The sequence below is a fragment of the Canis lupus genome, chromosome 23, assembly GCF_011100685.1.
Source record: "Canis lupus familiaris isolate Mischka breed German Shepherd chromosome 23, alternate assembly UU_Cfam_GSD_1.0, whole genome shotgun sequence".
NCBI classification, from domain to species: Eukaryota; Metazoa; Chordata; class Mammalia; order Carnivora; family Canidae; genus Canis; species Canis lupus.
The window spans coordinates 10,655,461-10,669,320 of NC_049244.1; the positions used below are offsets into that span (position 1 = coordinate 10,655,461).

At 42.9% G+C, this 13,860-nt stretch overlaps 1 long non-coding RNA gene across 3 annotated transcripts in view; it reads right to left on the reverse strand.

The window, feature by feature from the left end:
- Positions 1-379: 379 nt before the first annotated feature.
- Positions 380-13,860, reverse strand: part of LOC111091974 — an 81,278-nt gene continuing 67,797 nt past the window's right edge. For all 3 annotated transcript variants that reach the window (XR_005376693.1, XR_005376692.1, XR_005376691.1), the window contains 3 exons: positions 7,909-8,155; positions 2,525-2,716; positions 380-1,881 (listed from right to left, as the gene is read on the reverse strand). This is a non-coding gene — a long non-coding RNA (uncharacterized LOC111091974). The remainder of the gene's footprint in view (positions 1,882-2,524; positions 2,717-7,908; positions 8,156-13,860) is intronic.

Below are 13,860 nucleotides of genomic sequence, written 5' to 3' on the forward strand. Positions count from 1 at the left end.
CAAACAAATACACATGTGCCTCTTCTATACTCATTATTCCAAATCTTCACTGATAAATTACTATGCCTTATATGGGTCCATGAATTTTATAATATCCTTATTAGAAAATGATTTTATTTCCTAATTATAATTTTATTATTATTATAATATGTATTATATTATTTTAAAATTATACTTTCTTATTATTGTTTCAAATTTTTTATATAGACAGGGACCCTGCATGAACTATTTTCCCAAAACTCACACGCTCTAAGGATGATCATGTCTTCCTTTCTTGCACCTTTCCCCATTGGTAATGAGGAATTTGACTGGTTATTCTTCATAGTTCTTTCCAGCTCTAATATTCTGATTCTTTTCCCAAGGAATTCAAAGCACCTTTCATCTAGAGTCAGAACAAATTTCAGCCCAGTGGATGTGGGGTTTTAAATTTCGTTTAAAGAAAATTCTCCCTTCACTTGTCCACTCAGAACCTCTTGCTCCATTCAGAGAAAAGACTCCACTGCTCCATTCTCAGACCAAGGACATCCTCCTTACGGTTGCTCCACTTAGACTCTCATAGCAGATAAATAACCCAAGCCAAGTGGATTTGTGTTAGAACACCAGGCTCACATCTTTACTCCCTCATACAGTGCACTTAGCCAGGAGGCCTCAAAGCAAATTCTGTTGGTCCTCCTCTGCCAACTGGACATAGTCACGCTACCTAGACTTGACCTTAAAGCAGTGTAAACCATTGCTGCAAATATATCCATTCATGTTGTTTTGACTCCTGTCTAGCACACACACTTCTGCATGGATGAGCCTGTAGTGAAAGGGATGATGGACAAGGACTCAGGGGCCCAGGTCTGGCTCTCCCAGCAGCTACGTGAAACTGAGAAGATTCTTTCTCTCTGGACCTCAGTTCTTTTAATCTATAAAATGAGGAAGTTAGATTAAAGCACTAAGGTTGCTTTTAGTTCTCACATGCTATATTTTCTTTTAACATGTAAAAGGAATTTGAAGAGAAAGTACAAATAATAATGTAACACTCATCATATTCCTTCCACTCAAGATATATATAAATATATAATACACACATACACATGTGTATTTCTGCATGTATGCATATATAGTTTTTAATTTGTGTAGGTAACAAATTTATTCTCCTTTAAAAAAAAATTAAGAAATCAAACATTACACAATGCCTTTGACACTTAGAGGGGCATCTGAATTAGCAGTCCTGAAATGGCAGTCCTTGGTCCTGACTGGTTCACAGACATGTTTGGTTTGGCCAACAATGTTTTTAAAAATGTGAATGCTGATGTCTTCTGATGGGACGTCTGTGCCCTGGTTCCATTATAGATCTGTCCCCCCAACTCCCTATTCACCATACTTCACTCACATTTACGCATCTCACCAAGCCACCAAAGGCATTTGAGTTTGTGAACATCAGTTGATTATGTCTATCTAAGAACAGAAATAGTAAGAATGTTTCCTGTCCTGTCCCATTGCACTTCCACTGTATCTCCCAAGAGATATCACACAGGCAGCTAAGCCACTAAGAAGTCTGTTCTTTCTGCAGTGGATATACACAGGAAGAACTTGAGCTTGGAGTGAACAGACTTGGCCCCAGAATCCAGCTCCACCCTTGGCTTCTTTATCCAGAGCTTTCAATTCTTCATTTACCTTCCAGAGATTTTGCGGTGTTCAGCAAAAGCATCTGGCGCAGAAGAGCACACAGCGGGAGCTCAATAAATGCTAATTCCTTCTCTTATCCTGTTGCAGAGTCAGCATGAAACTCTCTCCAATTTCTTCTCCAGGGAAAACGTCTCTGGGGCCCACCCAAGCTGGGTTGTGGTGTGCAACTCCTCATTAAGAGATGTGAAGAGCCTGGAAATCGAAAGGCTGGAGTAGAAGACAGAGTGGGGTTGCCTGTTTTATTTCTTTTGCAATCACACATGACCACAGGGAACAGCATCATGAAGAGGGCAAAATGTGACAGTGGCATAGGTCATATGCACCTGCCCTTCCCAAAATGCCTAAGGCAGCATATCTTCTGGAAGCCCCCTCCCCACCTTTTCTAATCATGGCAAAGATTTCTTTCAAAAATCACATAGCAAAGGAAGCCAAAGGAATGTTGGTGCCTGTCCCTAGAAGCCACATATCTCTATTTTTGGTTCCCAGTAAAGCCCAGTACACTGTAATTAGCATAATAACATGCTCTCTTCCATAAAGACAGATGACACAGTTGACCCCAGTCCCCATCTGGGCACAGGACGTGTGCTGTGGGTTGTTTTGTCAGCTGTGGACTTGGATTATTTGTTAGTACTCTTTCATCTAGTTTGGACTGGGACCAGGCATTTGCAGGAAGATGGGGAAAGATGAGTATGGGGTCAACTCAGCATCTGAGGGAAGAATGGGTAGACGATGTGGAGTGTGGGAGGATTGTGGGTGAGATTAGTATAGAATTTGGCTCCTGAAGTCATCTCTATAAAGACCAACAGGCCCTGACCTCCTTTGGGAATCAAACCCTTCACTCTCATCTTACCTGAGACTTGGTGAACTCAGTGCAGGCCACTTTTAGTCTTGAAAGTTGACTTCCCCTTGGAGATACCTTCTAATACACTTCAAAATTCAGCGTCCTGGCAAGATGTCAAGTGCATACTCTTAAGCCAGCCTCCCTGAACACAGCGAAACCAAATTACCCATAGATATGCAGCCATGGGGCACTATACATTGCCTATGGAAAGAAAAATGAGGACACACGAAGAAGAAACGGCATCAGGTCAACTCAGGTGTAAAGCTTTCTGAATACCCTGCCTTTCAGATAGCACTGTGCAGCCCCCTGAACAATCCCTTCCCACTCCTCCCACCATCATGATTATCTCTCTGGTTCCAGTCTGCTCCTCTCCCAGTCTGGACTGTGTTCCTCTCGCAGATGATCCAAGTTTCTAACATCACATTTGCATGTTACAACTCTTTTGGTTTCTACCTAACCTCACTGTCATTTCGCTGGCCCTGGGGAAAGTAACAAAGAACTCTCTCACCAAACTTTGTTGTCCTCATTTGTAAATGTGGTGATCTCTTAGGCCTCTTCCAATCCAGAAATCCTAATCCCCAAAACAGCTTGTCCAACTGTGAGCAACCTGATATAAGCCTATCAACACTGCATGTGTGCATGTGTATGTATGTGTGTGTTGTATATAGACATGTAGGGAGAGGTATGTATATATGTTAGGCCATCTTTTATAAAAGCCATCACAACCTACAATTAAAAAGACCTTAGTCATGCAGATTGTAGATTCAATCTTTATATACTTAATATAGGCAGGGTAGGTGCTGCTACTCACATCCAGATCTGACTTTGCGACCTCATGCTGCATTCCTGGTAAGCAGACATGCTAAAAGTTCTTTCCATCTCAGAAAGAACAGGTAAATGGGGCACTCTTCCTCTGAGTTCTCTAAGCCAGTATAATACTCTGGCATTCAGCAGCTGTGTACTCATGATCAAGTTACTTCACTTCTTTGAGCCTCGGTTTTATCATGGAGGGAATTCATATATCACAATATAGCTATGAGGATTAAATGAGTTTGTTCGTGGAAATGCTCAGCATAGATCTGGCCCATGGAAACCAATAAATAATATTATGTAGATTACTATTGATACTAACATGTAAATGGTCCCTAAAATATTTCTTACCACATATATTCAGAATAGTTTTAATTTTTAAAATCCAGTAGCAATACACCATTCCTAGTGAAAAGCATGAATCCAAAGTGAGGTCAGATGAGCAAGTTCTAAGGGGACATATGAGAAACCTGAGAGAAGGAAAGGCACCACCTCTTATAAAATTTTGTGGTCTTCCAGATTGTAGTAATGCCGATGATTCATGCATAACTAACACAGAGCATATTGTGTGTCAATAAACAGAGCTGCCCACAAGGAATAGCTGACAGGTCTCTTTAAAGGAGCACCAATTCCATAAAAGGCCATAAATAAGAATGAACAATAGCAAGAACCTCAGCTTTCAACACAAGACACATTTCCTGCATGGGGCTGGCTTTAAATGCTTAAGGATCCAGCTGGAAACAGCATTAGGCAGAAGCAGGGTCTGCAGCCAGGTCAGCTCCAGCTATCTTCCATGTTGAGAACCCAGCTCCTTTACATTCAGGATGTTTGGGGTGAATCCTCTTCCATATCCCAGATAACCAGCTGCTCCCAGGCATGACTCCTGGGGAAAACCTTTCTGGAGCCCACCGTGAGTGAAGCATGTGTCCTCTCATGAGGAGGTCAATTACAAAGTTTCTAAAGTCAAATACGATGGAATCTATCTCTCCAACCAGCCCATAGAAAGAGTCTCACTCCACCATGTTTGCCTTGTATGTGACTATTGAACACACATCCTGAAGCTTCTGGGAGCCTTCTCTCTGAGATATTTGGTCCTTCCAAACAAACCTATTCCATCTTTGAGATGTAAATGGGAATGGAGGTTTAAGCATCTTAGGAAGAAATCCAGAGAGAGACAGAAGAGACTAAAGTGGTGAGCTCTAGCCCAAGACTTGGGAACCCTGAGTTCTGGCTCTGGCCTGAGTGATCTCTATAACCCATGGCTGGGGGTTGCAAACAAAGCTGACCTTCCACCTGTGGATGGGCTCAGGGAAAATGCCAGTTTCCAAGGTGGAGAGGGTGAGAGGGCCCTGAAACCCTTGACACACTGAGGTCCTACTCCCCTTCCTTTCTCTGGATTTAGTCTATAAAACGTCAGTCCTGAGCTGAACTCTCTAGGCCATGCCTTCTCAACAGGAGTGGTTTTACCCCTACAGAGGCAAAAGTTGCTTCAGTGAGAAATTATTAATCTTTACATGTAAAGCACAGATATCCACACAGTGCATAACATAAAGATTAATAACATATTCACAGCCTGTCTCATTGTTTGGGGTTTCACAGAGGGTGGATAAAAGAAGTTGTCCCTCCTTGCAAGTTCCGGGTCTTCTTGAATCCAAGGGATCACCAGACATCCTGTTTCTCCAGTCTAGTTCTGGCTTTAAGCCAATTATCTATTCACTCTTTTTTTTTTTTTTTTTTAATGTGCCCTTGTCACTGAATGCCCTGATGTTGAGCCCTGGAGCAGGGATTGAATATGTCCATGGCACTGCCCAGTGGAAGCCATCCACCATCAGACAAATGGGTTAATTCTGGGAAGACATACTGAACACATGTAGCATGTCTAACATCTCCTGTCCAGAACTCTGACAAATCTAACCAATTCCAAAATACAGTCTTAGAGTGACCAATGGTTTATCACCCAAACAAGGACATTTCATAGAGGAAAGCGGTACTATTAATAAGTACATCTGGACTACAAGAGTGCCTGGGACTGCCCCCAGATAAACTACAATGCATGATCTTTATACTCAGACATATCTATGAAGGACAATCCATAGTAATAGATGGTACTGTTTGGCCATGCACAGGGTCAGTTTGGGTTGTCACACTGACCTAGGGGCACTCCTGGCATGAGTCAGTAGAAGTCAGAGATGCTAAGTGTCCTTCAATATACAAAATAGTCCAGGAAAACAGGGAATTGCCTGATCCCAAATGCCAGTTACTACTGAGAAATAACGATTGATATGGTAGGATACTAATAATCATCAATAAGGAAATCAAACTTGAGATGGCCATCTCAAACACCCTCAGGGCCAGTCAGGGACCGAAGGAGACATGCCCCTTCCTAAGACATTCAAATTCAGTTCTTGAAAAGATACTGTAGGGACGCCTGGGTGGCTGGCTTAGCAGTTGAGCATCTGTCTTCGGCTCAGGGCATGATCCTGGAATCCAGGAATCGAGTCCCACATCAGGCTCCCTGCATGGAGCCTGCTTCTCCTTCTGCCTATGTCTCTGCCTCTCTTTCTGTGCCTCTCATGAATAAGTTAATAGAATCTTTAAAAAAAGAAAAAGATAATGTCAAGCAAGACTTCCCCTCCATGGCACCAGGTTGTCATCTTTTACTAAAGGTTTACTGATCAGAAAAGATGTTTTGATATATTAAGTGAAAACAAGACGCCACTAATCAGTCCAATCCATTTTACATATATACATGTATGTATGCATTTGCATACATGTATTGTCTTGTCATATGTATACCCACACATGAATTTGGAGAACTACATACATATATGTATGTATGCATGTATATCAGTGTGGGCCTGTGTGTGTGTACAAAAATTCTGGAAGAATATGGAATGCGAAGGGGTGACAAAAAAAGTAGATGACCCAAAGCTTGAATGTTTTCTCCTTTAGAGTGTCCTAGGGCTATGTGATCCTGAAGACCTGGGATCAAGTCCCATATCAGGCTCCCTGCATGGAGCCTGCTTCTCCCTCTGCCTGTGTCTGTGCCTCTCTCTCTCTCTCTGTGTCTCTCATGAATAAATAAATAAGTAAAATCCTTTAAAAAAAAGTTTCCTAGGGCTATGGGGAAATATGAAGCTTTTTAGCAAGTATTGGCAACTGCTTAAGACAGAAGGCCCCTGAGAAAAGTCTGTGAAAAGAAACAGCAGCCACAACTGTAGGGTCTGGCCCTGTGATTGTCATCACATCTCAAATGACTCTTGCTAGCCCTCAATCAAACTTCTGATAGACATAAATCTATACCCCTGGGCCCAGCCTGCTGACCCATAGGAATTGGAGCAATGCTGATGGGTGGAGGTGCAGACTGAGGGGGGCAGGAGGGAACTGGCTGCAAATGAGCAAACCATTCCCACTCCCATGTTCTCTTGTGAGGAAAACACGTGCCCTGGCCACCAACACAATCACTTCTGGGCTCAAAAACAGGAAGAAATTCACTAAACACTACATTGCTAGCACAAAGAACAGAGAAGTTTTGCCAAGAGTACAGCCCCGTCCTGATCGGGGCGTCAGCTAAGTCTTTAAAGGAGGGCTCCACTGCAAGGCACATGATTTCTGAGGCAAAGGGGAAGTCCCCCCTGCCCCAGGCCTCCTCCAATGGCTCAGAGATCATTGTACATTAGGCTTATGGCCGGCAAGGGCGCACCAGGATTATCTCCTCATTCATGTGGGGGAAGACATCTTTCCCAAGGTCAGTTATGCTAGGTCTCACCCTTGCATGATTTCCCTCACTACTCACCCCAATCCTATAATGAGATAGGCTCCACAAATGTACTATTTCATTTCATCCTACTAGTAATCCCTAGGAGGCAAGCGGGACTGTCCCTATTTTACTGATGAAGAAACTGAGGCTCTAGGACTTTAAGTCCCATAGTTAGTCAGTGCCACAGTCTTTACCTTATGGTGCCCACCCATCACTGCACACCTCCAGAGAGCTAGCAGCAGGAACTGACAAATATCCTTTGTGGGCACTGTAGCCATGGATGCTGGATTTCCTTGGGGCTAATGTCCAAAGATGCAGGGAGCTCCGGAACTAAGCCTTTGCAGACAGGTTGTAGATGAACTGATTTATTGGCTCTGCCACTGACTAGACATTAGCCAGATATATTCCCCTATGGGGTGCCTGAGTGGCTCAGTCAGCTGAGTGCCGACTCTTGGTTTCAGCTCAGGTCATGATCTTGTGCATTGTGGGATTGAGCCCTTCATTTTGTTCCATGCTCAGTGTGGAGTCTGCTGGAAATTCTTCCCCTCTGCCCCTCTCTCCATTTGTACTCTCTCTCTCTCTCAAATAAATAAATCTTTAAAAAAGAAGAAAAAAGAAATCTTTTCCAGCAACACCTGGGCAAGTTAAGTGTAAACAAATAATGGCATTTGTTTGCAGTGAAAGTTGAGTGTGGAGTAAGGGACACACACTGCTTACTCTGATACTCAGATTCCCACCCTCCACCCAAATTTTGTTAAATGATGTATTAGTTATCTATACCTGTATAACAAACAACCCCAAACTAAGTGGCCTAAAACCATACCATTAATCCAGCTCATGATACTGTGTCCTGGCAACTGGGACTGGGCTCAGCAGGTGGTCCTTCTGTTCTTGGCTTAGCTGCCTCATGCACCTGCAGGCAGACATGGGTCAGCTGTTGGTTGGCTTTGTTGACATTTCCTGTACTCTCATGTCTCTGAGGCCTGCCCCGACAGCTGGGCTGACTTAGCTCCTCTGGTCTACTTGGTCTGTCTTCATCCAGCAAGCTAGCCTGGGGCTTGTTCACATGACTGTACAGGTTTTCAAGAGAAAAAAGCCTTTTGAGTCATAGGCTCAGAACTGGAAGGGTGTCACTTCTGCCAATTTCTATTGGCTAAAGTAAGTCAGAAGGCCAACTCAGATTCAAGAAGTAGAGAGACTTCACCTCCTGAAGGGAAGACCGGCAAAGTCATATTGCAAAGAGGCATGGTTGAGGAATAATTGTTGTGACAAATAATATACCACAACTGGTTTAACATAAGTCCTAGTAGTATCTACTTCTGGCTTCCCCAAAATGGTCCTTGCTCCTGCCCCACCCTCTTCAATTCAGGTTACCTTGAAGAATCCTAACCAGGTAGAGGCTAACACTCATTTTTTCACCCCATTTTCTGTATCTTGTATCTCATAGTCTTTTTTAATTCTTCTAGAAACTTTCACCTAAGAAGACAGACCCCTGCACACGCACCCAAATAATGAGGGTGGAAAAACCCATTGCCTCTTAGGACCTAATCTCAGCTGGATCCCAATCCATTTTTCCATGTACCCATTCTTTTGAAAAAGAATTTATTGGGTACCTGTAATATACCTATAGTGTTCTAGCATGTCGGAATATAAGGAAAAAGCTAGAGTCAATTTCTGCCCTCATGGAGTTCATAGTGAGATAAGTAGACATAAAGAGCTGAGGATTGAGTTAGCTGACCCATGACACATGTTAATCACTCAATAAATGTTAGGTATTATTAATTGAAGAGGTGTTTTAAAGATTACCTGAAAAACATAAATACAAAGCTTAGCTTGATGTCTAAGATGCAGAAACATTGGATAACTGTTTTCCATTGTTAATTAAAGTAATTGATTACCTCCCAAAACACCAAATCAATTGGGCACTTTTTCCAGCCTTCATCTCATGGGAATGCATTGGAAACTATCCATAACCTTGAGTGTTCTGTTCTCTGGGTATCTATTGACACTGAAGTCCTCACATGGCATGACCAAGATATCTACCCAAGCAGGCCCACTTCCCAGCCCATATGTTTATTGACCACCACACTGGGCATTGATAACAACAGCAGCCTCTGCAGAGTCGGGGAGTAAAAGCCAAACCACAGAAGACAGAGACATATTTGGAGGGGGGTGAAGAATAAAACCATAGGAATGTCCCTGTGGAATGACAGAACATGGAAGATGCAGAGAGAAGAAAAGTGGACGGATCTTTTCCAGCTGTGGGCACCCACAGGGCTATGGAGAAGATGGAAGCCCAGTCCCTCCAGTGAAACAGGCTTGCACAGGTGCCTGGATAGGACCCTGGAGAATTGGGGCATGGCTCCTTTCCTCCTGCCAAAGATGATGACCTGGCCTCCAGACTGGTCTTCGAGGGAAGCCTTGCTGCTTCCCCCAAGGGCCAGGCAATACCAGCTCCTTAAAGAGAGGAAAGAGGTACGTGCGGGCTCTCTGGAAGTGTTCACCCAGTGCACCAATTTATCTTCATTGTGATTCGGCAGTTATTTACTGCATTCCCACGGGGGCAGCGCCAGCTGGAGCCAAACTTGGTAATCGTTTCCTGCCTTATCCTCAGCAATTGTGTATTACATTCCAGCTGATGCTACGTACACCGATATAAATTGTTCACCAATAAACACGTCTCTTAAGAGCCTTATTTATCTTTGGGAAGCTTCATGAAATAATCATACAGATTCATCATGCCATATTCTGCCCTTAGACTTTATAGGAGATTCCCCATTAACTTTAATGTGGAAGGTTGTTAGGTGTCTATTTCCCCCTCCCTTAGCATAGATCAAGGTTAGTGCATGACCAATAAAAGACATATTTTCCAAAAGACCTACTGGATCATTCCTACCCTCCTCCTCAGTGACTGCAAAGACGTCTTCTCCCAGGACGATTTCTCATGTTTTGCCTTCTTCACAACAGAACAACTTCCCCTCTACGCTATTGACTTCAGCCCCCACTTCCAGTACACGCAGGTCTCATGATGGGAAAATCTTCTTGCATTGAAATGACAGCATTCTATCCTCCCCTTCACCCAATATCTTTCTCCTCACTGTTTCCAGTATAAAAATGTTCTCACTATTGCCACCAAAATCATGGCCAGCCTTCTGTAGGTATTCCCAGCTCCTGGATGGTCTCTGCCCTTGGTCTCCCTTCATTTAATACTCACCTAAAGGTTATGATCCTGCAGGTTCACTCCTCACCTGAATTATGTTGCTTCCAAATTTCTGATTTTCTGTTGATTGATTCATTTGTTTTGGAATGGGCTCTTATATTAGGGTAAAGGTTAAGCTGCTGTGCCGAAAATACCTCCAGTAAATTGTGACTTTAAAAAGATTGCGTTTTCTCTCTCACATAGCAGTCTTGAGGCAAATGAGGGGCAGCAGCTCTGCTCTTCATGGTCATCTCAAAACCTCGGTTTTCTCCATCCTATTACTCCATGGTTCTTGGTTCTATCGTCAAAGCCAAGTCATCAGCATGTTGACATCTGTGTTTCAGCTTATGAGCTCAAAAGATGAAAGATGTCTTCTTTTGTGTGTGGGGATCACCTGGAATTGATACTTTCACTCCTTCCCCTTGGCCCACACTTGGTCCCAGAGATGCATCTTGGTGCTCATGCCCAATGTCAGTCCTACTGCTGTGTATGAGAAAGGAGGAGAATGGATTTTTGTGAACCTCTAGCACTCTCCCCACAGTTGTGCTTGATTGACTTACTTAGGACTGGACTGCTCAAAATCAAACAGAGTTAAAAAGAAATCTTTCCTCAGAATAAAATTTGTGTAAAAGAAAGAAAGAAACGCCAAAGAGGTAAATGATAGACTCTGCTGCTATGCCTCAAATCTTTCTAAACTAAGACATTCTTTTTAAAGTTAATATAAGAAAAGGCCTTAATAGCAAGGGGTCATCCTTGGCTCCTTTCCCACACACAGCATATCTGATCCATCAGCAAATACTGTGGGTTCTTCCTCCACTGTGTATTCAGAATGTAACCATTCTTCACTTCCAGTACCAATCAAAACAATCATCAACTCTCTCCTGGCTTATTTCAATAGCCTGCTAATGATGCGAATTCTGTCCTCCTACAGTTCCATACTCAACACAGCAGCCAGAGTAATCCCTTAAAACATAAATCAGAACTTGTCACTTCTCAGCTCAAAATCCTCCAATGACTTCCATCTCAAATAGGAGTAAAATACAAAATATTTACAAAAACCTACAAAGACTACATCTGATCTTGTCTCCTACCAGTCTCCCCCTGGGCCCCATCACTTGTCACCCTTCTTCTGCTCCCCACTCCTTCCAAATATGCTATAGCTACACTTGGATCCTTGCTGTTTCTAAAACATTCCAATCACACCTAACCCCAAGGACTTCACACTGGCTGTTCCCTCTAACCAGAGTGCTCTTCCCCAAAAAACCCAGATGTTTCCTGCCCTCATATCCTCCTTGTCAAATGCCACCTGCTCACTGAGATCTTCCCTAATTCATCCACGCAAAGTGGCCACCCCATATCCAGCTGTGTGCTGATAAAAGCTTAACACCAGCTGCCCTTGAATTGTAGCATTTTACATGTGTGATATAAATAATTTCACCACGACCAATTTCTAGCTGCAAACATGAGGTCACTGAACGAAGGCTGGGAGGAGGGATGCACACAGTTTTCAAGAGCTGGTACAAGGTAGCTGCAGGTTACCATTGCCCACATTTCCCCAGCATTCTCTCCCTTTACCTATTTGGTTATTTTGTCCCTATCACATGATATATTATTCATTCACTCACTTGCTTATTAATAGTGGGTGTGTGTGCCCCAGTAAAATTTGAGTTGGATGAGGGCAGAGACTATAACTTCACCTTCATAGCTCTACTATCCAGAGTATCTTAGGCACTCAGTAATATTTTTTGCAATGAATGAATAAATGAAGGAAGGATATGGCAACTCCCCCAAGAGAAAACATTCTCATCAAATGTATGAGGAAATGCTCTTCCCCACTTGTACTAATTGTCTAAATTAGTGCCTTCCATCAGGAGAGGGAGGAATGCTGTCCAGAGAGCATGAAACAGTAATTCCTTAATTGAAACAACTGGAGGAGTTGGCTCGACAGAGAATGTGCACACTAGAAGAACCTGGAAGAGGATCAAATCTGGCAGGAGCCGGGGCAGGCAGGGGGATCCTCCCCGGGTTTAAGAATCAGTGAAAACAGATTCATATAGAATATATAGAAGATTAAGGCCAGCAGGGTGGGTGGATTGGTAAGGGTTCCTGGACAAAAGGGTCAGATAAAGGGAAGACAGTAATAATCCAAGAAATGCAATTGAAGCAGATGTGGGGTACTGTCTTAGCTATAAAAATTAATAACACAAGTTTTAATGGCAACAGGCAATGTGAATAAAGTTGAACAGAAAATGGTAGTAGCGTATATAGCTGGTAACATTACAAATTGGTTCAACCCTTTTGGAAAATTAGGTGTAGTAAGGAGAATAAAAAAAAATGTTCATAACAATTAACTCAGTAAGCCTATTACCTGTATTTTACCCAGAGGAAGGATTTAATAGAAGAAACCAACTATTAATACAAAGATGCTCTCACAGCAGTCACCATCATAGCCAAAGTCAAAAATGATCTAAATGTTCACTAATAGGAAATGACTAAATAAATGATGATCTAGTAACTCAGTGGAATATTTGTCATAAAACTCTAAAGAATAATTATGAAATCATATAGCAATACTAATGATGTTTACGACACAATGTTGAGTGAAGACCAAACTATATATAGTTGACTAATAGTTGCAAATCTTTAAAATTATATTCACAACAAGGCTATGTCTGAAGGAAATGTGCAAAAATGATTTTGGTGGAAAGGGGATTTTTTTTCTTTTCTAAAATCAACTTTATTTAATCACTAAAGCTTTAATATTTTTTTTAAATTTTTATTTATATATGATAGTCACACACACAGAGAGAGAAAGAGAGGCAGAGACACAGGCAGAGGGAGAAGCAGGCTCCATGCACCGGGAGCCCGACATGGGATTCAATCCCGGGTCTCCAGGATCACGCCCTGGGCCAAAGGCAGGCGCCAAACCGCTGCGCCACTCAGGGATCCCTAAAGTTTTAATATTAATAAGCTTTTGAAAACAGACAATTATTTTTACACAAAAATGGAGGGTTGGAGTGTGGAGAAAAGACATCCCTTCTCTTGGTGGTTGGTCCGCCCCATAAAATCCACTAGCACCAGAAATCGCCAAAGAACATGGGGATGCAAGCCCCCTGCACAGAGTGCCATCTCGCCTGGCCACAGTGAGCACTCCATCTGTCCCACCTACTAAGTCTGGGGCAAAAAACTGCTGTGACACTGGGTTTGTGCAGCCTCTTGGGCTTTCAGCAGTCATACAGCATTTCCTGCCTATCAACAAGAAGAACAGCTTGAGACAATGAACTTCATGAGGACACTTCCTGCCTTCCCGGCTAAGCAGTGAGCAGCAGCCCAAGGCTCTGCGGCCAGAGTGGGAAGACCCAGACTTCCTTCGTGAGCAGCTCAGTTAACTTCTGCCCCTGGAGCCTCTTCTGCTGACGGGGAGCTGGGGGCTTCTAGCAATTATTCAATTAGTCTCTGAGCCACCGTACCTTGGTCTCAGAACCCCCCTGAGTGCAAGAGTCCAAGGGGCATATTTTTTTTCCTCTTGCAACTTGTCTTTTTTAACAGCTTACTTTTCCAAACTCTTCCACACTG